Raw genomic sequence first — 27,406 nt, forward strand, 5'->3', positions numbered from 1 at the left:
CCTGGATGTCGACCAGCATCCCTGGCCTCTCTTCCATCACACCAAGAGGCGCAGAAAGACTGCTGCTCCTCCCACAGCAAGTTAGCATCCAAAACAGAGACCAGTTTCCTGGAGTAACTAGGAACTGAATGGCTAGTGTCAGCCCTCTGAACACTTGAGGGAGAGATGCTCAACTCTTACCCATAAGTGTCCTTGCAGTAACGGACACAAGTTATAGAAGGTGAGGGGAAGAGCCTAAGACAAATAAACAAAGGAATGTAAACTAGGAATGAAAGTCAAAGTGAAGTCGCTTAGTCCTGTCCAACTCTTTGCAGCCCCGTGGACTGTAGCCCACCAGGGTCCTCTGTCCATGGGATTCTCCCGGCAAGAATACTGGAGTGGGTTGCCATTTCCTTCTCCAAAACTAGGAATAGAGGCACCTATATTTTCATGATGTAAGAGGCCGTGGCAACTAGCCTGCAAATATGGCCCCCAGGGAACCATGCTTCTCAGTACTAGCCCTTTATGCCCTTATAAAATTTCCTCCCTTGAATGTGGCTTGCCTGTGACTTACTGATCACTAGTAGAATATGGCTTAAATGACAACGTGGGACTTCTGGGACCAGGTCATAAGAAGCCATGCAGCTTCTGCCTTGGTCTCCTGGCCCAGTGGTCCACAAACTTTTTGGCACGAGGGACCAGTTTCATGGAAGACAATTTTTGCATGGATGGGGAATCAGGGGGTGTTGGTTTTGGGATGATTCAAGTGCATTACATTTATTGTGCACTTTATTTCTATTATTATTACATTAGCTTCAGATCATCAGGCATTATATCCCAGAGATTGGGGACCCCTTGTCCTAGACAAAAGGAGATACTTCTTTGGGACACTCTTTCTCGAACCTGGCCACCAAGCCCAAGCCACACGGAGAATCCAGGGGTAGACATTCTAGTTGACAGCCCAGCTCTGTTCCCTGTTGACAGCCTGCATTAACTGTCACTTCAGATGACTCTCGCCCCAGCTGCCACCTGATGGCAACCACATGAGAGACCTCAAGAGAAACTACCCGGTTGAGAACACTGGATACATAGAACACGAGATAATACATTTGTGTTAAGCCATTAAATTCAGTGGTTTGTAATCCAGAAGAGGTAACCAGAAGTTACACATTCACAGATGTCCATTCACATGGACAGATACAGTTATGGATGGATACATCCATTGATGGATCAATTGAATAGTTTTTTATTTACTCATTTATTAATTTCTCCACAAATATCTATGGAGCATACATGTTCCAGGCACTGTGCTAGTCTCTGGAAAACAGTGGTGAACAAATTAATTATAGTGCCTGCCTCCAAGGAGCTTACAGTTTAGTGGGTAGCAGTGGGTGGGAGCCTGTGTGGTCAAGAAAACTTCCTGTGAGATGTGATTTTTATTTTTATTTTTTGGCCTTCCCTAGTGGCATGTGGTATCTTAGTTCCCTGACCAAGGATTGAACCAGCGCCCACTTCAGAAGTACAGTCTTAACCACTGGACCACCAGGGAAGCCCTGAGGTATGATTTTTTAATGAATAAATTTATTTTTTAATTGAAGTATAATTGTTCTACAATATTGTGTTGATTTTTCCAAACATCAACATGAATCAGCCACAGGTATTCCTATGTCCCCTCCCTCTTAAACCTCCTTCCCACCTCCCTCCCCACCTCCCTCCCAATCCCCCTACTCTAGGTTGTTGCAGACCCTGGTTTGAGTTCCCTGAGTCACACAGCATATTCCCACTGGCTATCTATTTTACATATGGTGATATATATGTTTCCATGTTACTCTCTCCATACATCCCACCCTCTCCTCCCCTTCCATGTGTCCCCGCCCCCTTGCCATGTCCATAGGTCTGTTCTCTACTGTCTGTGTCCTGAGGTGTGATTTTAAAGTGGATATCTGAAATACGAGGAGTCAGCCACGTTAGGGATTGGGGTAGGTACAAAGAACTTTCTAGAATAAGGGAATAAAGGGAATAGTTAGGACATAGCTGGATGGCATCATCGACACAACGGACAGGAGTTTGAGCAAAGTCCGGGAGATAGTGAAGGACAGGGAAGCCTGGTGTGCTGTAGTCCATGAGGTCGCAAAGAATAACACGTGACTTAGCAACTGAACAACAAGAACCCTAGAGTGGGGAGCGTGGAGTACTGGAAGAACTGAGAGAAAGCCAGTGTACTTGAGCCGAAGGAATTCTAGAGGAGAAATACTGCTGAGGGAGACCTGGGCCACAGTGGGCAGTCTTGCAGGCTGTGATAAAGAGTCTGGATTTTCTCCTAAATGCAGTGGAAAAGCGTGAAGGGCTTTTAAACAGAGAAGTGACAAAATCCAATTTACATTTTAAAAAGGTCACTCAGGCAGCCTGATTGGAAGAGGGCAAGAGGGGAACCAGGGAGGCAGTCATCCAGGTGAGATGATGGAGGCCTACGAAACGCCAGTCTAAGAGCCTAAGAGGCACCAAAAGGCACCTGCTTCCCACTGTGTCACTGGGGCCGCCGCTCTTCAAAGTGCCCCAGCCGCTTCTGTTCTAAGGTAGCTGGTCTGTGGCCTGTGTTTCCGACTGATGACAAATGCCACAAGTCCATCAGTTCACATCTGGAAAATCTCTAATTGTTTCAGCCATGCAAACGCTCCCCCTTGTTCTGTCCTGATAAGCAAGGTTTACAGCTAACCCACCCCGGTGAGGGTATGCGTCAGGTGTATTCAACAAGCTTATTCCTCTCACCCCCTCTCCTCATGCACCCTCACTTCACACAGGACACCCACCACCCCAGGGTGCCTATTGGCGAGGAGCTACAGCAATATCAGCATCCCCCACGCCCCCATCCCCACCCCGGAGCCAGCATCTTGGGACACTTTACATTCCAAGTGCCAGCCCATCTGGTTGACCAGATTTACTGCCTGGGTGAAGCTGTCTTTCCTGACCAAGTTGGCTGCTGTTACTAGCAGATACCAGGTCCTTGCGCTGTCATTAAATTAGTTGTGAATAAAAGGGAACCAGAGTAACTAAAGCCTACAGTCCTCAGAGGCTAGAGAAAACCTGTCAATAGTAATTATTCCCCAGGATTGTCATTACAAAGGTATTTAGCTCTGTAGGCTCAGCTTCCCTCAACTTTCTCAGGGTTCATAGACTGTATTTTCATAGAAACTGCCAGCCACATTTCTGACCAAAAAAGCCAGTCTGCATATAAATATGTGTGTGGGTGTCGGGGGGCAAGCACTGAACGAACCCTGAGGGAAGAGATCTCATCACTGATACCCTGCCTTCCCATCAAATCTGCTTCCCCCAGGTCTCCTGCCTCCCCCAGCACCATCTACCCACTGCCTGTCTGGTAGTCGGCCTCGACCCTCTCCCTCCCTCTCTCTACCTATTACCACTCACTGACTGTCTCCCCAAATCATTCACTCCCTCTGCCCACTACTACCTTAGCCCAGGACACGTATGGCAGCAACCTCTCCAGTCTCCACATCCAGACTCCTCCCGTCCACTTTCTGCAGCTTTGTTCTCTTTTAAAAAATATTTATTTTATTTTGGACTTCCCTGTGAGTCAGTGGTAAAGAATCCACCTGCCAGTGCAGAAGATGTGTGTTCGATCCCTGGTGCAGGAAGATCCCACATGCTGCAGGACAAATAAGGCCCTGGACCGCAACTACTGAAGCCTCCACACTCTAGAGCCTGGGTTCCGCAAGAAGAGAAGACACCACGATGAGAAGCCCTTGCGCCTCAACTAGAGAGTAGCCCCCGCTCACCACAACTAGAGAAAAGCCCACGCTGCATGGAAGACCCAGCACAGCCAAATAAATAAAATTCGAAAAAATACTCCATTTTGTTTATTTGGCTGCACGGGTCTCAGTTGCGGCATGCAGGATTTTTAGCTGCAGCTCACAAACTCTTAGTTGCAGGATGTGGGACCTAGTTCCCCAGCCAGGAATTGAACCTGGGCCCCCTGCATTGGAGGCATGAAGTCTTAGCCACTGGACCACCAGGGGAGTCCCTGTAGCCTTGTTCTTAACTCCTCAAACTCCTCCCTCCCTGCTCCCACCCCATCCTCTCTGCACCAGCCATCTTAATGGACTCTCAGCACCTCAAATAAGCTTTCTCTCAACTCTGGGCCTTCCCATTTACTAAGGAAATGGCAAACTAGGATCTTCGAGCCTGCTACCTGTTTTGTAAATAAAGTCTTGTTGGAACACATCCACACCCCTACACTTATGTTTTGTCTACAATACACATAGCAACATATTTTTACATACAACAGCAGAGTTGAGTAGTTGCAACAGAGACTGCATGACTTGCAAAGGCTTAAATATTTACTATCTGATCCTTTATAGAAAAACTCTGCTGCTAAGGGGAGTACGAGGGGGAACGGATACAGGTATACGTATGGCTGAGTCCCTTCCCTGTTTACTTGAGATTATCACGATGCTGTTGATCGGCTTTCCCCCAATACAAAATAAAAAGTTTGAAAAAAAAAAAAAAGGACAGTTTTACTACCCCTGCCATACACTGTTCCTTCTGGCTGGAACTCTCATCCCATGTCCTTTTCCCATTTCTGTTCCTTCCTGCTCTTGACCTAGCTAACAGCTAATTTATCCTTTAGCTCTAAGCCTAGAAATAGCTTCCTCCAGAAAGACCTCCATGACCACATCCCATCCGCTGAAAACATTTCTCTAGCACTCTATTATTTTACAACAACAATTACAATGGCCTACTAGTCTCTCCCTTTAGACTATGAGCTCCTTAAGTACAAAGATTGGGTCTTACAGACCAGCTTCTCCATTTGAGGGCCCTGGGGCAAGAGTATAAATTCCCATGTATCATTTGCCTAAATATTAAGCATTATAAACTACAAGCTAGCAAACAGTTAAATAAAAAGCCTTTAAACTCTTGTTACCCTGACAAGTATCCCTTCATATGTGGTGAAAAGTACATATCAAGGTACTGTTTTGATGTGATTAAAAGCTGGCAAAATTTTAAATTATGAGTGAATGAGTATTCCACTGATGGACCAATGTTTATCTGAGTAATGAAAATGAACTACTGTATTATTTTATAAATTTATTTTTGTCTTCATTTTGGCCAAACCATGTTATATTATTATAATCTAGGTTTTCACATAATGTGTGTTCAATTGCTTGTAATAATCTAAAGGATTAAAAATAAAATTGTATTAAAAGTACAAAAAATTTGGATTACTTACACCCAAAATGTAAAGTAAAAATGAGGAAAACATGATTTTATATATGCTATTTTTCTTCTAAGTTATTCAAAACCATGCATTAAAAAGGCAAAATAAGGGAATTCCCTGGCAGTCCAGTGGTTAGGACACTGTACTTTCACTGCTGAGGGCCCAGGTTTGATCCCTGGTAGGGGAAATAAGATCCCATACCATGCACAGCACAGACCAGCAAAAAAAAAAAAAAAAAAAAAGGCAAAGTAAAACATATAGTGAATGGCAAAATTTTACATTGAAACTGTTTAAAGTTAAACGTTAAATTTAATTTTGTAAAGATTTGATGAAATCTTATTAAATAGATACATAAATAAAAGGAGTTCAATTCTAGTGTGCGAAGCCTATTAGTTGACAATGTGCAGAACTGGCATCACTCTTTGTATAGTATGTCTAGACCACAAATGCACAAATATAATACAAATGGTTTAATACAGTTAATATCATATGATTTCATAAGTACTCTGAGAGCCATAAATTGGAAGGGTACTAAGAGAAGAAAATGGACCCTCAGCCCCACTGCAAAATCATATGTCGTTTTGCAACAATCTACTGCTGGAAGGAAGTAGATTTGAGCACATATTTAATTTGCCTTGATCTTACCTGGGACTTCCCTGGTGGCTCAGATGGTAAAGTGTCTGCCTGCAATGCAGGAGACCCAGGTTCAATCCCTGGGTTGGGAAGATCCCCTGGAGAAGGAAATGGCAACCCACTCCAGTAGTCTTGCCTGGAAAATTCCATGGATGGAGGAGCCTGGTGGGCTATAGTCCATGGGGTAACAAAGAGTCAGACACAACTGAGCAACTTCACTGAGACCTCCCACTGCTCAAATTCTCCCTGTGTGCCAAAGAAGTGTTTTTCTCCAACATCAGCAGTGGTGCATTCCACAAACCTCTGTGATACTGACAAAGTCATCTAGAATTTTGAGGACATACTGTCAGGGATGTAGTGAATCATCTCCCCGGGATCTGAATAAGCTGCAAAGAATCATTGCTTAGAGTTAGAGGTCATGCTCTGCCAATGCTCAGCATGAGGGTGCAAGTGACAGAAACACCATGTATTCTCCCATAAATTTGTGTCTGTGTATTGGTAATATGCGTGACTTCATAAAGTGAGGAACCCCCGGTAGGGCTCCCTCTTGCTGGAGTGCAAGGACAATATGGTTCTCTTGTCTAGGATTGTATTCCTACTGCTCACTATAGAGTCTGGCACATAGTAGGTGCTCAGTAAATGCCAACTTGGTTACACTGTGAAGGATTTCTATTATTTTGGACCAATGAGACACTAATATATAAATGACTGGTCTCTGGCCTCTACACCACCATTAGGGTATATCATCTACTACAGGGGTCCACAAAGCTTTTCTGTAATGGGTCAAATAGAAAATAGTTTAGGCTTTGTAGGCTACTATTGTCTTTGTTGTAAATACTCATAGTGCAAAAACAGCTATCAGATCAGTTCAGTCACTCAGTCGTGTCTGACTCTTTGTGACCCCATGAATCTCAGAACGCCAGGCCTCCTTGTCCATCACCAACTCCCAGAGTTTACTCAAACTTATGTCCATTGAGTCGGTGATGCCATCCAGCCATCTCATCCTCTGTCATCCCCTTCTCCTTCTGCCCCCAATCCCTCCCAGCATCAGGGTCTTTTCCAATGAGTCAGCTCTTTGCATAAGGTGGCCAAAATATTGGAGTTTCAGCTTTAGCATCAGTCCCTCCAATAAACACCCAGGACTGATCTCCTTCAGGATGGACTGGTTGGATCTCCTTGCAGTCCAAGGGACTCTCAAGAGTCTTCTCCAACACCACAGTTCAAAAGCATCAATTCTTTGGTGCTCAGCTTTCTTCACAGTCCATCCATACATGATCACAGGAAAAACCACAGCCTTGACTAGACGGACCTTTGTTGGCAAAGTAATGTCTCTGCTTTTGAATATGCTGTCTAGGTTGGTCATAACCTTCAAGGGGTAAGCGTCTTTTAATTTCATGACTGCAGTCACCGTCTGCGGTGATTTTGGAGCCCCCAAAAATAAAGTCTGACACTGTGTCCACTGTTTCCCCATCTATTTTCCATGAAGTGATGGGACCAGATGCCATGATCTTTGTTTTCTGAATGTTGAGCTTTAAGCCAACTTTTTCACTCTCCTCTTTCACTTTCATCAAGAGGCTTTCTAGTTCCTCTTCACTTTCTGCTATAAGGGTGGTGTCATCTGCATATCTGAGGTTATTGATATTTCTCCTGGCAATCCTGATTCCAGCTTGTGCTTCTTCCAGCCCAGCGTTTCTCATGATGTACTCTGCATGTAAATTAAATAAGCAGGGTGACAATATATAGCCTTGACGTACTCCTTTTCCTATTTGGAACCAGTCTGTTCTTCTGTGTCCATTTCTAACTGTTGGTTCCTGACCTGCATATAGGTTTCAACCGTACAAAAACAGTTGTGACTGTTCTCCAATAAAACTTTATAAAAACAGGTGGTTGACCATCACCTTGATATCAAAACCAAAGACACCACTAAAAGAAGAAAACTACAGGCCAATATCTTTGATAAATATAGAGGCAAAAATTCAAAAAAAAATGATCAAATCTAACAATACATAAGAAAGATCATACACCACAACCAAGTTGGACCACCCCAGGGTCACAAGGATGGTTCAGTGTATGAAAAATCCATATGATACACCACATCAACAAAAGAAAAGGCAAAACCACCTGATCATCTCAACAGATGCAGAAAAAGCATTGGATAAAAATTCAACAGCCATTCATGCTAAAAACTCTTATGGAACTGGGTATAGAGGGAACATATCTCAACATAATAAAAACTATGACAAACACACAGCCAATATAATATTCAACAGTGAAAAACTGAAAGCCTTCTCACTAAAATCTGGAGCAAGACAAGGATGCCCACTCTCATCACTTCTCTTCAACATAGTACTGGAAGTCCTAGCCACAGCAATTGGACAAGAAATAAAAGGTATTCAGATTGGTAGGGATGACAAGATACTATACATAGAAAACCCTAAAGACTCCAGACAAAAACTACTAGAACTAATAAATGAATTCAGCAAGGTAGCAGGATCCAAGATTAACATATAGAAATGAGTTTCATTTCGTTACACTAACAATGAAATATCAGAAAAGGAATGTAAACAATCTTTTTAAAAATCCCATCAAGAAAAATAAAATAAGAATGTAAACCTCAAGGAGGTAAAAACTTATATGCTAAGAACTACAAACCATTAATAAAGGAAATGGAAGATTATTCGAAGAAATGGAAAGCTATCCCATGCTCTTGGATTGGATGAAATACTACTGTTAAAATAGGCATACTACCCAAAGCAATCTACAGATTTAATGCAATTCCTATCAAAATACCCATGACTTTTTTAGTTTACAGAACTAGAGCAAATAATCCTAAACTTTATATGAAACCAGAAAAGACCCAGGATTGCCAAAGAAATCCTGATGAAAAAGTACAAAGCAGGACGCATAACCCTCTGAGACTTCAGACAATACCACAATGCTATAGTAATCAAAATAGCATAATATTGGCATAAAACTGACATACGGATCAGTGGAATAGAATAGAGAGCCCAGAAATAAACTTACACACCTATGGACAATTAATCTTTGACAAAGGAGGCAAGAATATACAATGGAGAAAAGACAGTCTCTTCAGGCAGTACTGGGAAGCTTGGACGGCTGCATGCAAATCAATGAAGTTAGAACACACTCTCACATCATACAAAAATAAACTCAAAATGTCTTAAAGACTTAAATATAAGACACCACAAAGCTCCTAGAAGAGAACATAGGCAAAACATTCTCTGACATAAATAGAAATAAAAGCAAAAACAAACAAATGGGACTTAAGCTCATAAGCTTTTGCACAAAAAGGAAACCATGAACAAAATGAGAAGACAACCTGCAAGCTTGGAAGAAAATTTGCAATTGATGTGACATAATTTTCAAAATATACAAATAGCTCATACAATTCAAAAGCAAAAAAAACAAACAACCCAATCAAAAAATGGGCAGAAGACCTAGTTTCTCTAAAAAAGACGTAAGGGCCAATAGGCACATGAAAAGATGTTCATCATCGCTAATATTAGAGAAATGCAAATCAAAATGACAATGAGGGATCACCTCACGTCAGTCAGAATGGCCATCATCAAAAAGTCTACAAATAATAAATGCTGGAACAGCTGTGGGAGAAAGGAACTCTCTTACACTGTTTGTGGGAATGGAAGTTGGTGCATCCACTATGGAAAATAGTATTAAGGCTCCTCATAAAACTAAAAATAGATTTGCCATGTCCAGCATTTCCAGTGCTGGGCATATACCCAGACAAAACTATAATTTGAAAAGATACATGCACCCCTATGTTCATAGCAGCACTATTTATAATAGCCAAGACACTATTTATAATAGCCAACCCAAATATCCATCAACAGATGAATGGATAATGAAGATGTGATATATACAATGGAATATTACTTAGCCATTAAAAAGAATGAAATAATGCCATTTGCAGCAACTTGGATGGACCTAGAGATTATCATACTAAGCCAAGTAAGTCAGAAAGAGAAAGACAAATACCATATGATATCACTTATATGCAGAATCTAAAATAGGATACAAATGAACCTATCAGCAAAACAGACTCACAGATAAAGAGAACAGATTTGTGGTTGCCGAGGGGGAGAGAAGTATTGGGAGTTTGGAATCAGCAGATACAAATTATTATATATAGAATGGATAAACAACAAGATAAACAACAGTTCTCTGTATAGTACAGAGAACTATATTCAATACCCTGTGATAAACCGTAAGGAAAAGAATATGAAAAAGTATATATATGGATAAATCAATCACTTTGCTGCATAGCAGAAATTAATGGAACACTGTAAATCAACTATACTTCAATAACACTTAAAAAGAAACAACAACAAAAACAATCAGATGGCTGGCCAGACTTGGCCCACAGGTCATGGTTTGCCAACCCCCATCCTGGAGCAGAGGAGGAAAGGGACAGTGCTGATGGAGATGAGGAGGCAGAACTGGAAAATAGGAGGTGGAATTATCAGGAGCTGATGACTGCTGAGGGCTTGGCCACTCTACCCTGATCCCCTTAATTACTCTGCTGTGCCAGTGGAAGCCCAAGCTGAAACTGTGTCGAGATGTTAAAGGCCTCCCAGAGGCTGGCTTTCCTTTATCTGGGCTGCTCCTCCTCCTTGGCCTCCCTGGTTAGTCACCACATTTGTCTTTTTATAGGTATCTCCAGTTTTCTGTCTGGCTCAGTGCTTCTCCAACCTGGCTTGTGCATTAGAATCACTCAGGGAGTTTATGAGAAAGATCCCTGTCTAGACTCTCGACCAGGTATTTTAGTTTGCTTGGGATGTCATAACAAAATACCACAGATGGGGTGGCTTAAACAAAGATTCAGTTTACTCAGTTCTGGAGGCCCAAAGTCCAAAATTAAGGTGCTGTCAGGGTTGGTTTCTGGTGCAGCCTCTCCAAGGTTTGCAAAGGACCCCCTTCATGAGTCCTCACGTGGCCTCTCCTCTGTGCATGCGCTGGGCGGGAGTGCGTGGGAACTCTGGTGTTTGTTTTTTTTTTTAATTGGGGTATAGTTGCCTTACAACATTATGTTAGTTTCTGCTGTACAACTAAGTGAATTGGTCATATGTATACATATACCCCTTCTCTCTTAAGCCTCTCTCCCAACCCATCCCCCTCCCATCCCACCCACCCAGGTCATCACAGAACACAGAGCTGAGCTCCCTATGCTATACAGCAGGGGTTTTTTTTTTCTTATAAGCATACCAGTCCTAGGGCTTTATTCTTATGACCTCATTTAACCTTAATACCTCCTGAAAGGTTTTCTCTCCAAATACAGTCACATTGCATTGCAGGTTAGCGCTTCAATATATGAATTTGTTGGGTGGGGGCGGGGGGTTAGTGTGGGAGAGACAGAGTTCATTCCTGTGATATTGTGATTTACAATAAGAAATATATATTTGGCCTTTGTCCACTGTTCTAGCACATAGTTCCTAAAACCCTTGTGAAGAACCATAGGGGCTTCTTTTGTTACACTATCTAGCTTTATGCTCAGTTCTTGAAATAGCTTTAGGCTAAAGCAGAAAGGTGAAATGGGTGTCTTTTGTTATTCATAACAAGCCCCTATCAACCTCTCTAAGTTTATGTTAATGAGGTAATTTTTGGAAGGCTCCAGAGGCTGGGGCTGGCTGCCAGGGGAACCGATCACTTTTAGAGGAGTGGGGCTTATAGTTCCACACCCCAGGCCCCCACCCCCATCTCTGGGGAGCAGGGAGCTCCTGAGATTGAGTCCAGTTGTTAGGGGAAACCACTGACTGACACCACTTGCCCTGGTCAGCTAGTAGCCACTTGCATGAGTTGTCTTACAACAGGAGGTCCTGGGAAGGAATGTGGAAATAAGAAGCTACCACCTATGGAAAGAATTCAGGGAAGGTCAAAAGGAGAGAGGAGACAGATACCTGTCCATATGTCCTACCAACCTCCCAGAATCCTCCTCGCTGGAATCCATCTTGTCTGAGCGATGCATGCGTCACCAGGAAGGACCTCGGGTCAGAACGATTGGCCAGAGACAACCCGGAAACTAACCCCATCACCATAAAACCTGAGACTGCAAGCCGCACGGCAGAGCAGTCCTCCTGGGTTCCCTTACCCTGCTGCTCTCCTCGCAGGTGCCTCTTCCCAGCAAAGGCTCTTGCTCTGTCAGCACTTGTGTCTCCTTGGACATTTCATTTCTGAGTGTTAGATAAGAGCCCACTTTTGGGCCCTGGAAGGGGTCCCCTTCCTGCAACACACTCACCGATGACCTATAATCAAAACGTAGCTATGTAATGAGCCTCCTATAAAAACCCAGAAGGACAGGATTTGGAGAGCTTCCAGGCTGATGAACAAGCAGTCACCCACGTGCTGGGAAATTGGCGCATCCGAAACGCGACTGGGACAGAAGCTCCTGTGCTCAGGACCCTCCCAGACCCTTCCCTACGTATGTCTTCATCTGGTTATTCATATCCTTTAATGTCCTTTGTAATAAACTGGTCATCTAGTAAGTACACTTGTTTCCTGACTTCTGTGAGGCAAGCTAGCAAAGTAAGCAAATCGGAGGACGGGAGCCTGGGAAGCTCAGATTTATAGCCTGTCTGACAGAAGCACAGGTGAAAACCTGGGTTTGCACTTGGTGCCTGACGTAGGGGAGGCCGCTTGTAGGACTAAGCCTGCACCCCTTGGTGTCTGCCACTATCTCCAGTGTCAGAGTTAAGTTAAATCGTAGGACAATCAGCTGGTATCACAGAATTGTTTGCAGTATGGAAAATCTACACATTTGGTTTCAGAAGTGATGTAGTAGAGAATCAGAATTAGAGGAGACACATGGGAGCTGTGTCTTCTCTAAGTTCTTAACACCAGAGTCTTGGATTAATTGGTTTCAGGTGAGGCCCAGGTACCCAGAAAAATCTGATGCTCAACACAGTTGAGAAGCCGCTTAGATTGGATATCCTGGTTCGGGTCTTATTCTCCCAGCTCTGTCATTCCTCCAGGACAAATCCAATTAAAAGCTCATCATTTCTGCACTTGAGCTCTTCTTTGACCCAGTCTCCACTTCAAGGTAAAGAGAAGCGGACACTATGTGGAAGGTAAGGAATTAGAGGAAGGAGATTTCAGGGTTTCTGCCTGGACCATTGGCAGGGCCATTCACTTGGTGGGAACCATAAGGGGCAGGTCTATAGGAGAAGCGGATGTGTTTGGCTTTCCCATGCTGACTTTGAGAAGCCAATGAGACAGTCCCATGTTGCTGTCAATAAATAAGTCTGGAATTGAGATGAAAGTTCTTGGCTAGAGACAAAAGATTCAGTCTTGAATCAGCCAAGAGTCGCAAATTACATGCATGGAGTGACTGAATGAGAGCAAAGCATCAGAAAAGGAAACATGGAGAATTCTAACACTTGAGAGGGGTAATCTTGTTTCCAATGAACAAGACTAGCAAGGACCCATTTGAATTAGTTGGGAAACAGAGTATAAGAACAGAGTAAAAAGGAAGAGAACAAGTCAACTGTAAGTTACAACCAAGAAGCTAAGTTTAACAACATCTGAAGCATCTCCTGGATCTGACTATTAGCAGGCATTGGCAAACTTGGTGAGACATGGTGGCGCCTGTGGATACCTTCGGTTTGTCCCTGCTCTGAGCCCTGGGGGGTTGACCTGTATGGGCAGCATCAGTGGATTTCCTGGCTCCACAGTTTCAGGCTGGGCTTGGCCAAAGGAAAGCATTGACAGGAAATCAGAGGGAGAGAGGAGAGGAAGGTGGAGGTCCATAATCTCTCCAGTTCCAGTTTGAGGAGGGTCACCAGAGACTGGCCTCACTCTCTGATAAAGATCACTACTCCTATTGTGTGGTCCTCTCCGCATAGTACTCTCTCAAGCTCTGCTCCTATAAAGGCTCCTTTACCTTTTCCTTCAGGACAGTGACAGCTTCCTGCTGTTACCAGCCCCTGGGGCGCCATACTTGGCTTCCCTATATCCTGTCAGCATCTTTGTAAATAATCCTTATATGAAAGTGAAAGTGAAGTCTCTCAGTTGTGTCTGACTCTTTGCAACCCCATGGACTGTGGCCTATCAGGCTCCTCCGTCCATGGGATTTTCCAGGCAAGAGTGCAGGAGTGGATTGCCATTTCCTTCTCCAAAATTCTTATATAAACCCGCTAATGTTAACCAATTTGAGTGTACCTTTTGTTTCCTGCTGGGATCCTGATGGATGCAAGACACAATCCAGACTGTAGCTGGTTGGGGAATGAGTGGGAGATCAGGAATAAGAGATTATTATTTTGAGAAGGATCATAGAAAAGTACAGATAATATAAAACTACATCTACTACCAGAATGAAAAAAAAGAGGATACTGGATCATTTTGATTCATAATTTTAGAAAAGAAAAAGTAAGAATGAAGTCTATTGTTTTACATCTCTCTTAACAGAGACCACCGCTCTCGTGAATTAGTTATGAACTCTTATAGCTCCCCCCTTTTCAAAAACACATTTAGTATGTGTTTTAGAATTTACCTCAATGCTGCCACATTGTATGTGTGGCTCAGCAGCTCCTTTATTTTCTCAAGAATACATTTTTGAGAACTATCCATGCTGACATTTATAGAGTTAGGCCATTTAAATTGTTTATTATTTTTTTTTTGAGTATCGTTGATGTACAATGTTGTGTTAGTTTGAGGCGTACAGCAAAGTGAATCTTTATACTTATGTGTCTATTTCATAAATAAGTTCATCTGTGTCACACTTTAGATTCCACTCCATAGTATTTTATTTTTTATCAATTTACTTCCTAATAATGACGTTTGTGATTCCAGTTCTTCTATTATAAACAATACTGTAATGAACATCTTTGTACCTTTCTCCTGATGTATGAGTTTTTCTCCAGAGTATGTACATAGAATAGGACTTGATGATGATCGAGTTTGTGCATTTCTAACTTTACTAAACATTTACTAAACCAAATTGACACCCTTTCTAATTCCCTGAAAGCAGTTCTACAAAGTTCCATAAGCAGTGGATACAGATTGTTGTCTTTTCATTTCATGGTCAACATTTTACATGGTTAGAGTTTATGATTTTTTAAAAACTCTGATGACTGTAAAATCACTACACAAAAGCCAGTATACAACTGTTGCTATTAAACATAAATATGCTTTTGGAGTAGAAAATGCATGTACACAACATAAAGTTCAGAAAGGACAAGAGCATATGTAGTAGAAAATGAATCTTTCCCCAAACCCCATCCCTCAGCCACCTAACTCTGTGGCCTGTATTCTGTTTATTGTGTGTTTTTCAGATATATGTAACTGCATAGAATGTATGAATTGGCCAAAAAGTTCATTCAGGTTTTCCCATAACATTCAAATGAACTTTTTGGCCAACCCAATATGTAATAAAACAATACGTAATAAAAAAATAAATTAATAAGACAATTCATTCCATTGCACTTCTTCTGTCTCAGTAGGTTCTACACATTTTACAAACTCAATGTTAATTATTTCATTTTTACCATAAGCCCTGTTTCTGTAGATCCCACAAGCATAGGTTTGGGTGACAACTTGAAGAGCTTTCATTCCCAGTGTCAAGGGCCCATCAATTCCAATGGTCCCATCACAACTGGTCTAAGCGGCTTGGGGAACATCTATTACCATATCAAGTGCTATTCTTCTAGAGTTTCCTAGAAGCTTGTGGACTAAGTCCTATCATTATCTGTCATGGTACCATCAGGAAAACAGTCAGCACTCCAGGTATTTCAAATAGGAAGGGGTTTAATGCAGGGAATTAGAGGCTTTCATGACTCTGGGAAAGCTGCAGGAAAGATGGTGGTTAGAATCTCTTTCAGGAAGTCTAGAAGTACAGGGATCATAAGGAAGCTACTGCCATTATGCACTTACTGCCATCTCAGCTGCCTGTAAAGCAATGGGAGGATTCTCAGACCACCCGCCCGAAAGCTGTAGGCAGAATCCCAAGTCGGCCATTCCATCTGCTGCTGCCCATACTTTTGCCCATAACTGCCTCTGGAAGGGGCTTCCCTGGTGGCTCAGATGGAAAAGAATCTGCCTGCAATGCAGGAGACCTGGGCTCAACCCCTGGGTTGGGAAGATTCCTTGGAGGAGGGCATGGCAACCCCCTCCACTATTCTTGGCTGAAGAATCCCTATGGACAGAGGAACCTGGCAAGCCCCAGTCCATGGGGTCACAAAGAGTCAGACATGAATGACTGAGTAACTAAGCACACAGCCTCTAGAAGACAGTGGCGTCTCCTCTTCCCTACCAGGTCTCATGCAAGTGCCTCTCATTAGTGGAGTCTAAGACAACATGCTCTCCGGTGGGTAAAGACAGATACCGAATAGCCACAAACAGCAACTAAAAGGATTTTCAACATGCCCGAAACTCAACTGAATAATTTGTGGGGGCTTCCCAGGTGGCACTAGTGGTGAAGAATCCACCTGCCAATTCAGGAGATGCAAGAGACAAGGGTTTGATCCCTGGGTCGGGAAGGTCCCCTGGAGTAGGAAATAGCACACTACTCCTGTATTCTTGACTGGAAAATTCCATGGACAGAGGAGCCTGCCTAGCTACAGTCCATGGGGCCCCAAAGAGTCAGAATCAACTGAGCACTCTCCCTCTATACATAGGTGATTTTATTACTTAACTTTATGGTATTACATTCTGCCTCTATTAGAGGCAGAGCCCATGAGAATTGGTTGGATAGCTATGATGTACTTCATAAATTTTATATAGGGTAACAGTAATTAAAACATATTATTGATTGGTGGATTTTTGCAGAAACTAATGCCTGTGGCCAGCTGTTTGTTATGTAAGTGAACATTGAAACATCTCTGGTCAATAATACTGGGTAACAAAAGATGGATTAATATATCTCTGGTCATTAAGTTGTTAAGCATCTATTTTACCATCCAAGATCACCAAGTATGTGAGACAGACTTTGGGAAGAGTAACAGAAAAGGAAGGAAAAGACCGATTTCCTATTCTCAAGCAAGCAAGCTTTATTCTTTCAACAAACTTTGAGATCCTACTGTATGTTCACATCAGAAACCTGAGGAAAGCAGAACTTGATACGGACTCGTACATACGAAATCAAGGATAAATATCTGAATATGAAACAAATTTATGGTTACCAAAGGGGAAAGGTGGGGGAGACAGACAAGTTGGGAGTTTGAGATTGACATGTACACATGACTATATTTAAAATAGATAACCAGCAAGGATCTACTGTATAGCATGGGAAACTCTGCTCAATATTCTATAATAACCTAAATGGGAAAAAAATTTGAAAAAGAATAGATATATGTATATGTAATGACTGAATTGCTTCGCTGTTCACCTGAAACACAGCATTGTAAATCAACTACAGTCCAATAAAAAAATAAAAATTAAAAAAAACATACTATTTCATAAAAGCTAAGTACAAATTTCAAGACAGAGATTACTTATGGGGAGAGTGGGGATATAGGCAGTTTAAACTTGATGAAATGTCTATGTTTGTATATTTTGCTTTTACTTCTATTGTTCCCTCTGACTGAAATATTTCATAATAAAACAGACTAAGAATGTCAGAAACCGATGTTGGGCTGTGCTCGATCTTGGGTCAGAGAGTTTCTTGGGAACCAATCTTTGTGGCGCTGATCAACTAGATCAGGAAAAGAAATTATACATGCTGCAATAAAAGATAAATTTAGTGTTGGCATAAACTTTTCATTTTTAAATCAAGGTGTTCAACTTGAAATCTTTCTGGCTTTGGGAGGGAAGATAGAATAAAGCCAAAGTCCTACCTTTTTGTGATTCTACATCCAACAGAACACTCTACAGACCAAAAATGCAAGTATAAAGGGATATGAGGTAGGCGGGTGAGCAGCACGAGACGGGGTTTCGCACAGAAGAAGGAAAGGGAAAGAAAAGAAGGGGGGAAAGGGCAAGCATTCAAAATTCACTTACGGTTAGGGCTATATATATAAAATGCCCTGGAAAATTAAAAGACAAGACATGTTCCCTGGCCTCAAGGGACCTAAGGCAGGATCTGCTCAAAGGCTCAGAGGTGTCTAGAAGGAGAATGAGTTTGCCATGTGCTTTGCAAGAATAGTTTCATTTTTCAATTCACACATTAACCTCACAAGGCAAGCACTTCTGAGCTTATGTTTCAGGTAAGGAAACCAAGGCACAAAGAATTTCCATAACTTGCTCCCTTCCAGCAAGAACTAGAGCCAGGAGTTTATGTCGGCACCATTCTTCCTAAAAAAAAATTTTTTTTTTTTTTTGGCTGCACTGCACAGCATGTGGGATCTTAGTTCCCAGTCCAGGGATTGAACATGCATCCCCTGTATTGGAAGCACTGAGAATTTTTTTTATTAAGAGGTTTTTTTGGATGTCAACCGTTTTTAAAGTCTTTATTGAAGTTGTTACAATATTGCGTATATGTTTTATGTTTTGGTCATGAGGCATATGGGATCTTAGCTCTCTAACCAGGGATCAAACCTACATCTCCAGCATTGGAAGACAAAGTCTTAACCTCTGGACCGCCAGGGAACTCTGAATGTCGGCAGCATTCTTAACTGATGCCCTCCCTAGGGCAGAAAGACTCTGGTGGGCAATGGAAGTGCTATCTCCTAGAAAAATGTGTCTCTAGAGGGTAGAAGTATAACTCATTCATTTCTCAGCCCCCTTCTCCAGGTCCCACAGATATATTTTCTAACTCTGTATTATTTTTAAAAATCATATTTCTTTCTTCTCTTGCCTTTCCTAATTCCCTTTTCTCCAAGCTTCTCTTCTCTTTCTGTCCCGCTGCTCTCCCAAAGCCTGAAATATATACATAACAAATGTAAATTATGCTTTTAGTCTTTCCAAATTGTCCTCTCTATTTGGGTCTATGCTTGGAGGAGATGGAAAAGGTGACCTCTTAGACTATAATTCTCCCCTCTGTCCAGCATCATTCCCATCAGCTTACACGGTTTAGTACTCTCATCTGAAAATATATAGGCTTTCCCAGTGCCTTAGCAGTAAGGAATCTGTCTGCAATGCAGGAGATCCAAGAGACGCGGGTTTGATCTCCAGGTCAGGAAGATCCCCTGGAGGAGAGCATGGCCACCCACTTCAGTATTCTTGCCTGGAGAATCCCATGGACAGAAGAACCTGGCAGGCTACGATCCAGAGGTTCACAGAGTCAGACAGAACTGAAACGACTGAGCATGAGAACTTAAAAAAGTATATATATACACAAGTATATATATATGCATATATATTCATATAAACTATTTTTAAGAAAATAGTCCTTGACCCCTCATGCTCTTGCAACTGTATTTCTCTATTCTCCACTTACAGTGCCACCTTAAAAAAAGCTGTCTGTAGCTACTGTCTTCATTTCTCACCTTTTCATTTTCTCTTCAACCCACTTCATTGGCTCTTGCTTACCCTCTATGCTGACATCTCCCAAATATGTATTTCCTGCTCCAACCTTCTTAACCAGCTGTCTGTGTGCCTGCTCAGTCATGTCCAACTCTTTGTGACCCCTGCCTACTTCACACCTAATTTGGATGTTTAATTTCCAAATTAACATGCTCCCAAGGCAAAACCTGCCTCTTGAGAAACCTATATGCAGGTCAGGAAGCAACAGTTAGAACTGGACGTGAAACAACAGACTGGTTCCAAATAGGAAAATGAGTACGTCAAGGCTGTATATTGTCACCCTGCTTATTTAACTTATATGCAGAGTACATCATGAGGAACGCTGGGCTGGAAGAAGCACAAGCTGGAATCAAGATGGCCAGGAGAAATATCAATAACCTCAGATATGCAGATGACACCACCCTTATGGCAGAAAGTAAAGAGGAACTAAAAAGCCTCTTGATGGAAGTGAAAGAGGAGAGTGAAAAAGTTGTCTAAAAGCTCAACATTCATGAAAACTAAGATCATGGCATCTGGTCCCATCACTTCATGGGAAATAGATGGGGAAACAGTGGACACGGTGTCAGACTGTATTTTTTTGGGCTCCAAAATCACTACAGATGGTGACTGCAGCCATGAAATTAAAAGACGCTTACTCCTTGGAAGGAAAGTTATGACCAACCTAGATAGCATATTAAAAAGCAGAGATATTACTTTGCCAACAAAGGTCCATCTAGTCAAGGCTATGGTTTTTCCAGTGGTCATGTATGGATGTGAGAGTTGAACAGTGAAGAAAGCTGAGTGCCGAAGAATTGATGCTTTTGAACTGTGGTGTTGGAGAAGACTCTTGAGAGTCCCGTGGACTGCAAGGAGGTAACCAGTCCATCCTAAAGGAGATCAGTCCTGGGTGTTCATTGGAAGGACTGATGCTATAGCTGAAACTTCAATACTTTGGCCGCCTCATGTGAAGAGTTGACTCATTGGAAAAGACCCTGATGCTGGGAGGGATTGAGGGCAGGAGGAGAATGGGACGACAGAGGATGAGATGGCTGGATGGCATCACTGACTCGATGGGCAAGAGTTTGAGTGAACTCCAGGAGTTGGTGATGGACAGGGAGGCCTGGCATGCTGCGATTCACGGGGTCACAAATAGTCGGGCACGACTGAGCGACTGAACTGAACTGAAGGCAAAATCTCTTTTCCCCAGCCAGATCAATGCCTCTTCCAGCCTGAAGCCCCTCCTTATCTGGCAAAAAGCTCTAACAGGAGCCCAGAGAGCCTGGGGGGATCATCCATTTTCTCCTCCCCCCACCTTGAACCCACCACCAAGAGCTATCTACTCTACCTCAAACACATCCCAAACCTATCTGCTTTGCTCCATTTTGATCCTGATCCAAGCCATCACTATCTCTTACTGAAATTATTATAGACAGTTTATATAATCCATTCTCCATGTGGTAACCAAAGTAATCTTTTTATACTCAAGTAATATCATTCCTCTGCTCAAAACCCTTCAATGTCATTCCATCATGGTTAGTATAAATTCTGGCTTTCGTGGCTCTATATTGCTAGGGTTCTCATCCTCCCTCTGACCAGATCACTCCTGCTGCTGCTCTCCAAGCCCTAGCCATACTGTCTTTCTGTTCCTTGTGCAGGTTAAGGTTTGGAACTTCTGTATTATTTGCTCCCTCTCCCTAGATTATCAACTCCCTTGATCTTCCATTGCTGACTTCTTCCAATACTCGGGTCTCAATTCATATGTCACTTTCTGTGGACTTCCTTGGCGGTCCAGTGGTTAAGAATCTACTGCCAATGCAGGGGACACAAGTTCACTCCCTAGTCTGGGAGGATCCCATATGCTGAAGGGCACCCCAAAACGAGAGGCCACAACAATGGAAAGCCAGGGCACTGCCACAAGGAGTAGCCCCGACTCATGGCAACTAGAGAGAGCCTGTGCACAGCAATGAAGACCCAGCATAGCCAAAATGAAATTAAAACAACAACAAAAAACAAATGTCACCTTCTCAGAATGGCCTTCCCATATCACCCAATTGAAAACATTCACTCATCTGCTATCACCCTATCCTAAATTATTTGATATTAGCACTTACTGGGGCTTCCCCGGTGGTGCTAATGGTAAAGAATCCGCCTGCCAACGTAGGACATGCAAGAGACATGGGTTCAATCCCTGGGTTGGGAAGAACCCCTGGAGTAGGAAATGGCAACCCACTCCAGTAGTCTTGCCTGGAAAATTCCATGGATGGAGGAGCCTGGTAGGTTACAGTCCATGGGGCCATAGAGAGCTGGACATGACTGAGCGCGCAGGCATGCACCCACACGCACAGAGTGCTTATTACTACTTGATGCTTCATTGCTTTGTGTGAGTCCATACACATTAGAACGCAAGCTCTGCGAGAGCTGGAGCCTCGTCTGTCTTGTGTTTTGCCAAACACCCTACACTACGAAAAGGGTAGTTTTGCCATACACACTAAAAGGGTGCCTAGCACATAGCAGGTACTCAACATTTAATAAATTAGTACAAGATACGATCTTTGAAATCTGGGACCATTATGACTCATAAACCTCTACATAATTTCCCCAATTGCCTAATGACATTGCTACAGATCTTATGAGCTCTCAAAATATGATTCATGATGATGAAAGCATAGAAAATAAATTTCCTGTAAAAATTCTGGAGAGACAGGGAAAGAGAAGATCTTAATGTTTGCTTTTATCTTAATGAAAAGCCATTTTTTCATTTTTCTTAGGGGGCATGAGGGGCTTCCAAATTAAGTTTCAGATTTCATTCATTACTTCTATTACCCTTAGTGAAATTTTCCAGTGAAAATCTGTTATGATAAATCTAATAGTTATACTAACTGCGGTCCACCAAATATGGGATTCTAGTCGAACATGGGATTCTCGTCTAGGTCTAGGGTTCAGGCCTTTGAACCAATAAGTGGTTGATGAGTCCCAGGGGGCAAAGCCTCCCCTATACCCTCAGTCTGTCGCACTTAACCTCCTTCCCCCCTTCTACCCTGTGAACTATAGAAGCAGTGAGTATTTACAATTATTTGAGAATTCTTCTCTTCCATCAAGAAACAATGTCAAGAATTCCACGCCCTGAAGAATTTTCTAGGGTTTTCGAGTCTATTATGAAACACATTTTAAAAAATGGGTTATAGGCACTTTTCTATCCACTTTGTATAACTCAAATAGATTGTGTAATGCCTCATGAAGGGCCTGAATACGCACCACCCACATCTCCAGTCTAAAACTAGGTTATGAGTAAAATGAAAACTCTGCAAAAAAAAAAAAAAAAAAAAAAAAACCTCTTTCTCATAAAGTCCTCAGCTCGATTCATATCTCACAGGCATGGAAATCCAGATCATGTAAAGAGGTCAAGAACCTAAATAATTATTCAGCTCGTGATGAACAGTAACAGACACTCCCTCTAAAATTGTGGAAATTCTCATTTCCACACTGAAGCCAAGAGAACACAGGCATGACGTCAGCAGGCAAGAAACTGAAAGGGTACTTTCCTTATCTACCTGAAAGTTCTTGCCCTATTTCATCCTGAACAAAAGCAAGCCTGCCACACCTAGGGTTCAGGGAATTTTAGGGTGGAGGAGGGGTAGGATGGAATGGAGAGGCTTTATCTAGTCTGGGAAAGTGCCCAAGTGAAAACAATTGAATACCAAATCATTTTCCCACGAGGCTGGCAGAGTTCTCCATAGACTGTTAAGTTTCAACCATTCTGCAAAGTCTATGAAGACATCTTTAAGGCGCTACTTTTTCCCCCTCTGGGGAAATGTCTTCACTCTAAGAGGTTAGCCCAGGAAGATAACATTATCTTCAGACCACAACAAAGCCCCTAGTCCCCTCATATTGAAATTCCTGTGCTCCACCCTAATTGAGTTTAGGAAACTGATAAGACAGCTGTGAAAATAGAGTGAAAAACATTCTCTCTCATTCAAATCAGCTGGCACGGTTTGCACTTTTGAAGAAAAGACCAGGAGATTGTGTTTTTTTTCCATTTAAAAAAAAAACTGGTTATGGACCAAAACACAGCTAAGCAACCACACTTACATTGTTGCAAGGTCAATTTGTCAACACATTAGCTCATACATAGCCCATGTGTACATAATCATTTAAAACTCTGTATTATCAACATCTTAAAATGTCCACAAACATCAAACATAGAGCGAATAATACAACAAACCCCACATACTCGATACCCAGCTTCAACGATTATTCACATAAATTCATTCCATTTCAATGTTCGTTTAATAAGATACACAATTCTGCTGTGAGAAATATGCCCAAGTGTTTAATAGGTTATAACGTGTTATGATACATAATAACTTCTTCAGAGTTTGGGGGCAAAAGAATAAAAATTCACAAATTCTGGCTAATTAGCTACAACTCTGTCCAAACTATTGAAAAAGCTGCCCTATACAATGTTTTAAAAGGCAGTTTTATCACTTCCAAGTTAAAGAGTATCATAAAAAACATCGGCCAAGGAGAGGCTTAGCTTTCCTTTAATGAACACACACATAAATGATAACTGTAAAATTACTAATTAGCTTTACATGCAAATAGGGACTTCTAAAGACATGAAAGATACATTTATCAGCTCAGGTTACCATAACATCGTAACTGGGTGGCTTAAATAACAGAAATTAATTTTCTCACGGTTGTGGCGGCTTCAAGTCTGAAATCAGGGAGCTGACATGGTGGGGTTTGCTTCCTGGTTTGCAGACGACCCAACTAGCTGGCTACTCAAGGCAGAGTGAGTGCATAAGCTCACTGCTATCGCTTCTGATCAGACACTGACTCCCCTCATAGATCCCACCCTCCTGACCTCACCTGAACCTAATTATCTCTCAAAGGGCCTCCTTAAGTACCATTGCATTTGGGGTTGGGGCGTCAACATACAAATTTGGGGGATATGCAATTCAGTTCATAGCAAAAGACTTTTTTACTCCCTTCACTTTAAGCTCTTTTCTTTGCAAGTTACTATTATGCAGACATTATTTATTTGCCTAGCAAATCCTTGTAATTCTGGTGCAAACACAAACTTTGGACAAGTTCAGAACAAACATCACAAATTCCACATTAGATAAATTTTATGGAAGAGGTTTTACAGCATGTGAAATAACTAACCAGTTAGTACCTGTCAAACTGTTACACTTCTCTGGGGATACATTTTCCCCTAAATAAACTGATAAGGGGCAAAAATAATGAGTAGATAGGGCTTCCCAGGTGGCTCAGTGGCAAAGAATCTGCCTGGCAATGCAGGAGACGTGGATTCGATCCCTGGGTCAGGAAGATCCCCTGGAAGAGGAAATGACAACCCACTCCATATTCTTGCCTGGAAATGTTATGGACAGAGGAACCTGGCAGGCTGCAGTCCCTGGGGTCACGAAGAGTCAGACACAACTGAGCACAAGCACCAGCAAGCCGGCTTCTGAGTATGCTCCTGGACCTGAACGTGGGGGCAGAGTGAGGAGGGCAAAGCTGAGTTTACAACAAACTGGCTACTCTAGGGTTTATGGAGTTACTTATCAAAGATTACCTAAGGATACTCAAAAGAAATACCAAGATTCTCCAAAAGTAATCTGAATGTAAACCCTGCTTGTGCTTTTCTAAAGAGCAGTAATTTTTTTACTGAAACTAGGATGCTTACCAAGAACCTGGAAAAACACCAGGCTCTCAAAATTCCCCTTGAATCTTCAAGTGGGCAATTCATTATTCTGTTCCTGTCCCGTGGACGCCCAGCTGTGGGTGGCTGAACTCTCTGGCAAAGGTGACCCCACTTGGAGAAGTGAAGTCCTGATTGCAGAGCACTGCTGAGAGTTCACCTTGGGATGAAAAGGGGCATCAGTTCTCTTCATAAGGACTCTCTGACTACAGATGAAAGTGCTTTGGGGACTCAGGGCCAAACCTCGTGAACTAAGTGGGGGGGACGGGGCAGGGAGAAAAGGTACTTTGTGAAGGATATTTGAGTTGCTGATACCATGCGATATAACTTAAGAATGATCTGTAACTGACCATAGTGAAACTTTGTCTTGACATTTTCCCGAAAATGGGAAGTAAATATTGAAAATCACTACTGTGTATAAAATAGATAACTAATGAGAACCTACTGTATAGCATAGGGAACGCTACTCAATGCTCTGTGGTAACCTAAATGGGAAGGAAATCCAAGAAAAGAGGGATATATTAATACATATTAATACATATGCAGGTGGCTGATTCACTTTCTGTGCAGCAGAAACTGACACAATACTCTAAAGCAACAATGTTGTTCTTTAGTTGCTCAGTCCTGTCTGACTCTTTTGCAACCCCAGGGATTATAGCCCACCACACTCCTCTGTCCATGGGATTTTGCAGACAAGAATACTGGAGTGGGCTGCCGTTTTCTTCTCCAGGGGATCTTCCTGACCCAGGGGATCTTCCTGACCCAGGGATCGAACCCATGGCTTCTGCTTGGCTGGCAGATTCTTTACCACGGAGCCACCTGGACCCCAAAAATCAATGATCAGATCAGATCAGTCGCTCAGTCGTGTCCGACTCTTTGCGACCCTATGAATCGCAGCACGCCAGGCCTCCCTCTCTATCACCAACTCCCGGAGTTCACTCAGACTCACATCCATCGAGTCAGTGATGCCATCCAGCCATCTCATCCTCTCTCCTCCCCTTCTCCTCTTGCCCCCAATCCCTCCTCTAATTAAAAAAAAAAAAAAATCAGAATGCTTAGATTGAGAAGTAACAACAAATTAACTCGAATATGGCAAATTATTATATATAGTCTTATTTTATTACTGTTTGCAAGGCTAAGAGTGTGGGCTTGGGATTTCATGAAGTTCTGAATTCAAATCTTGACTCAGACGTTCAGCATCTACATGACCTCAGACTAATTTCTAAGCCTCCTCATTTCTCCTTTGGTTTTTAAATCTATAAAATAGAGATAATACTACCTACCTTCACTAAGTAGTCATAAGGAATAAATAAAATACATAAACAGCTTGGCAGAGTATCTAGTATAGAGTAAGAGCCAAATAAGTGGTGAACACTATTATTAGTGTAGCATAATTGAACTTCAACAATTATAATTCCACTTGCAAAAGTCTGAGTAAAAGATGGCCTTACTTAACAACCAGAAACTTCTCAAGGGGAGGGAAGTGAAGTTCAAAAACTCTTGTGAGTATTAGTTTGCATATCTTTGGGGGATACTGAAAGGTGGTAAGCAGGTGTTTTTTTTTCTTTTTTTTTTTTAGCAGTTTCTAATATCCTTCCCCGGAGAAGGCAATGGCACCCCACTCCAGCACTCTTGCCTGGAAAATCCCATGGACGGAGGAGCCTGGAAAGCTGTGGTCCATGGGGTAGCTGAGGGTCAAACACGACTGAAGTGACTTAGGAGTAGCAGTAGCAGTATCCTTCCAGTTCATAGGTTTGGGGAGCTTATTTGCTGCTTACATAAGAACCTGTGTCTTCCTGAAGTCTCATTTTGCAGCAAATAGTGGGAATATTTACCAAGCATTTTTCAGAAATAAGAGGTAAGAAATTCAAGGTTCTGGGGATACATATTCTGGGCAACAACATAAATAAGGAGTCTCAACGTAATCTACAAAACCACTAAAAATAATAGTTTACTTCCCCAGTGATGTAGGAGTTGCCTGAATAGGCTTCTCTGACGACTGCAATCACAGTGAAAAGACCAGCTTGAGCTGATGGTAGCCCTGGGGTGCACCCAGTGAGATAGCCCAGCCTAGATACACCTCTTTCTCATTTATGGCGAGAAAAGCGGTGTTTGCCTCTGAGAGTGTGAAACTCATCTGCAGATTTCAAGGGGGAAGCTGGAGGCCAAGGATTAAGTGAGAAGACATGAAATCTTTTGGTAAAACATTGTGAAGTGGTAATATAAAAATGACGCTCTCGAGTCCTATTTCCCATCCATGAGGTGCTTGAGAATAGTTGATTTGATGAAGACGAGGAAAAAACAAATATTCATGAGCCAGAAAATGAGAAATATAAGTCTGGCTTTGTGGTCTCCTTCCTCACTACAAACATGTTCTGTGTACTAAGAACTATGAATGAGGTGGTGGGAAAATCAGCATTTAGGAATGGTGTAAATCAAGTTTCACTGTC

At 42.3% G+C, this 27,406-nt stretch overlaps 1 long non-coding RNA gene and 2 other non-coding genes across 3 annotated transcripts in view; 1 reads left to right on the plus strand and 2 right to left on the minus strand.

The window, feature by feature from the left end:
- LOC133231623 (uncharacterized) overlaps positions 1–27,406 on the minus strand; it is an 81,319-nt gene that overhangs the window by 30,302 nt on the left and 23,611 nt on the right. The gene's annotated exons all lie outside the window — the stretch shown is intronic.
- TRNAW-CCA (transfer RNA tryptophan (anticodon CCA)) lies at positions 3,941–4,014 on the minus strand. The gene has a single exon. It is a non-coding gene; the product is annotated as a tRNA-Trp (tRNA).
- On the plus strand, positions 5,866–5,937 carry TRNAC-GCA (transfer RNA cysteine (anticodon GCA)). The gene has a single exon. It is a non-coding gene; the product is annotated as a tRNA-Cys (tRNA).

The sequence above is a fragment of the Bos javanicus genome, chromosome 19 (assembly GCF_032452875.1).
Source record: "Bos javanicus breed banteng chromosome 19, ARS-OSU_banteng_1.0, whole genome shotgun sequence".
NCBI classification, from domain to species: domain Eukaryota; kingdom Metazoa; phylum Chordata; class Mammalia; order Artiodactyla; family Bovidae; genus Bos; species Bos javanicus.